Here is a 3,747-nt window from a genome sequence, read left to right on the forward strand (position 1 = left end):
TACAGTATAATTACTTAAAAACTCTTTAAAGTAATAATTATTAATTTATCGATAAATTAAGAACTCTCTAAATTAATAAATTTCTCCGGTCCTGACATTATTAATTTATAGTTTTAACTGTACATCCAAACCAAATGCGGTTTTTTGCGGTTTCGGTTTGGGTTGATTCGGTTTGCGGTTTTTCTATTGAATTAGTTCGGTTTTGAACACCCCTAAGTGTAGTATAGTGGTGAAAAGGTGATGCCATCTATCTATGTAACACCCATACTAGACGTATCTAGAAAGTCTAGCATGTGTATTAGTTTAGTACTGGATACATTAAATTTTACAACATTAAACCTTCGAATGAATAATCTTATACAACAAATGTGTCTGTACAACATAATACAACTCAACTTTTCATAAATATACTATATGCAACCTTGATTATCCATACATCCTGCAGCGGTACAAACGAACACCTGTCGCCATATCCAATCAACTACTAGCTTGCAAATCCAACCTGTTTATCTGAAACAAATAAGGATTTGGGATGAGACATAATGTCTCAGTGAGTTCCACCTAATCCTAGGCTATAGGTAACCTCAGGGGAAACCTACGGTCACCACGTGTCTAAAATACAACCTGCCGGTTGATTATACGTGTGTGGGGACATGCTTTATTAGACGGCGGTGCTTACTAGGGCCGTCTTAATATTCTTACTTGTTATAGGCTTCTCTTCTTATTCATGTCATGGCGGTTAAGGGGAACTAAAACCGCAATGCCAAGATACTATCTACGCATCATGGCCTTCACTTGCTAAAGTCATGACACGACTCTAAACCGGACGATTAGGGGAAACCTAAGATCGTCGTCGATATAACTCTCTTTACTTGCTTACTTACTTACTTGAATAAATTGTATCTATCTTAATCTTGTCACAAAAGTGACTCTTTCTAGCTTGCTAGTTCTTGACTATTTGCTTCTATATTCTCTCTAGTTCTTGATGGTCTATGCCAAGGCTCTATGACATAACACTTAAACATATCTAATGCAATGCATAGTTAGGTTCATTGATTAAGTTAGCGTTGAACAAACAATTATCTGAATTCAATTTTTACGGATTAGTTCCGGGTGGAGTAGTTCCGAAATCAAATCCTCTTTCTACCGGTGAAAGGCTTAGCAAGAGCGCACCGGACTCCCTTAGTGAACGTGCGGGTCCCTTACGGCTTACCCCATTTCCCTTGGGAAACCTTTTATACCCATCCTTGGGTGGAATACAAAAGACACGACACTCTTTCTTTCTTTCTTAAGTACTTTCTTAGTGACATGCATGAAGGTTAAACTTAACCATGCTAACTCTCTTTTACCTCGGATCCTAAACGATCCATCTAGAGGTAATCTTAATGCTTGCTTATCTTTCTTTGTGAATAGTTATCTAACCTTTCACACTTAGCATAAATACATTCTATGCATAACTATCTAGTTCTCGATAACTATATCGAGGCTCTAGTTCTTTTCCCTTTCTTATTTCATGCTACCCGGACATAGTGAATATTATTCTCTTGTATGCCACGCTTTACCAACATATTAAATACTTGCTTTATTCTTAAGTAAATATATAAAAACATGTAAAACATCTTTTCAGCAAGTATTCATGAGTTAGCAAGCATGGCATAATTTGGGTAACTAATCATAACATATAAAATTCCTAATATTCATATTATCCTCACAAGATAAAAACATAATCCCAAGGGTGGGAAAACTATCTATGGAACTCACCATAAAAGTTCTTGATTCTCTCAATATCTTTTGCCACAACTCAAAGCTCATATCATTGTTTTCCCTTCAACCCTCTTCTCTTGCTCTTAGAAGCCTTATTTTCAGACCTCCGCTTCAGTCCTTGTCCATTCAATATGACTCACTTATGCAAAACCCGTACCCTGCAATATCCAGCATCAATGCCTTAACTTTAACAATTTAATTAAAATACCAAACGATATCGGTTTTGAGCAAACGACCACTCGTTGGAAAGCTTAGGGCGTCAGGATTCCAAATATAATTTTTGTTTTGAGGGTTAACCATCCAATTTGTACAGTTTAACAAAAGAGTGGACATTGGTACAGAAACGAGACTGAAATTTTCCTCAAACTTCCAGGTAGATTTTCTCCTACTATACTTGATAGAATTTAATAATTCTTGTGTCTAAACTGTAGGGAATTTTGTTAGCTATCCACAGCAATAACAACCACTCAATTCAGAGTTACATGGAAAGAGTTCTTACCATTTTAATGAAGCCCTGTTCCAAAATCCGCAGCCAGAATCCAGCAGAAAATACCAAACTTTAAACATGTTTTCCGAACTCGTTTCAAATCCGAATCATACAAAATTTGTGTCCAAACTATAGGGAATTGAATGAGGAATCCAAAACTTCAGCAATCATTCAATTCCAAGCTACATAGAAATAGGTACGAATTAAAAACCAGAACTTGAGCTTACCACTATTTCATGAAATTCATCCATAATCAACCTCAAATTCAAAATTAATGAAACACTCACCTAATTGATTAAGCAACAACCCCAGCTTAAGCTCCAATTCCAACTTTTCTCTGCATCAAAAACCTAGCTTCCCTTGAACATCTCTTTATGAGCTTTAAGATGGAAAAATTGCTAACCCAAGCTTCTATATACATCCATGATTATGTACAAACCACAACATAAGCTTGATCATTCAAGAATCCAACTTAATCAAAACCTTAACTTCTTAAAGGAGAGAAGAATTGAAACTTACCTATTAATCCAAGCTTCTAGCACCATAAAATTTTATTGGGAAACTTACACAACTTGTTTCATGATTTGGAAATAGTTTGGAAAAGATTGATGGAAGAAGAAGAAAAGAAGAAGAAGAAGGAAGAGAGGCGTGAGAGAGTAGGAGAAAGGAGAAAGTGAAGATATTTTGGGGTAAAATCCAAATAAAAAATATCCCTTCCACGGGAAAGTACTATAATGCCCCTGTCTTAAACGTGTTAAATCCGACTCTGATACTTAACTTGTGTTTAGCTGACATCACATAATAATTATTTCCATCATATTTAATTATTTCATAATTCTCTGACACATTCAACCGGTAATATTCCATTAGCTGACAAGTGGGATTATTTGCTGTTCACACATTATTTCCATCATATTTAATTATTGCTGTTCACACATTAGAGAAGGCTGGGACACACATGCAAAATACGCTTTTGCCCCCTCGGCAGTTAACTGCCAAGGAATTTGAAATCCGGCTGCAGTTAACTGCCGAGGAATTCCTCGGTAGTTAACTGCCGAGGAAAGCATTTATGCAGACAGCAGGTTCTGCATTAATGCTAAGCATTTCCAAGCCATTTTTCGGCCAGTTTTTACCTGTAATTTTACCAGAGCATTTCCATATGCAATTCAAATTATACAACAATGAAACTCGGTCATAAACAAGAAAAATACAATATCTTTTACATATGTCCATAATTAAATCAAACCGACATTTGGTTCAAACCACACAAAAGTTTGAAATTCATCAAAACGGAACATAGTGTCCATAATCAAACAACACATTACAAGTCATTACACATCATTACACATCATTAAATTAAATCCCTACTTACATTCATTACAATTGCATATGGAACGAACATATATATATAATACATTATTTTCCACCATATTCCTAAACATAAATCCGACGTCGCTATCGTCTTTAATAAGCCAAGACATATAGCTTGCCGTTTT

General features: G+C 35.6%; 1 long non-coding RNA gene across 3 annotated transcripts; it reads right to left on the minus strand.

The window, feature by feature from the left end:
• Window positions 1–323: 323 nt before the first annotated feature.
• LOC146913337 (uncharacterized) lies at window positions 324–3,276 on the minus strand. 3 transcript variants are annotated; one of them, XR_015013420.1, is made up of 5 exons: window positions 2,771–3,276; window positions 2,539–2,662; window positions 2,264–2,433; window positions 1,762–1,922; window positions 324–510 (listed from the first exon to the last, which is right to left on the minus strand). It is a non-coding gene; the product is annotated as an uncharacterized LOC146913337 (long non-coding RNA). The 3 variants fall into 3 exon arrangements; XR_015013422.1 differs by having other exon boundaries at window positions 2,539–2,701; window positions 2,771–3,077; XR_015013423.1 differs by having other exon boundaries at window positions 2,539–2,659; window positions 2,771–3,060.
• Window positions 3,277–3,747: the final 471 nt, after the last annotated feature.

Source organism: Medicago sativa, chromosome 6, assembly GCF_051527215.1.
Source record: "Medicago sativa cultivar Bolivia chromosome 6, Bolivia_mono, whole genome shotgun sequence".
Lineage (NCBI taxonomy): Eukaryota > Viridiplantae > Streptophyta > Magnoliopsida > Fabales > Fabaceae > Medicago > Medicago sativa.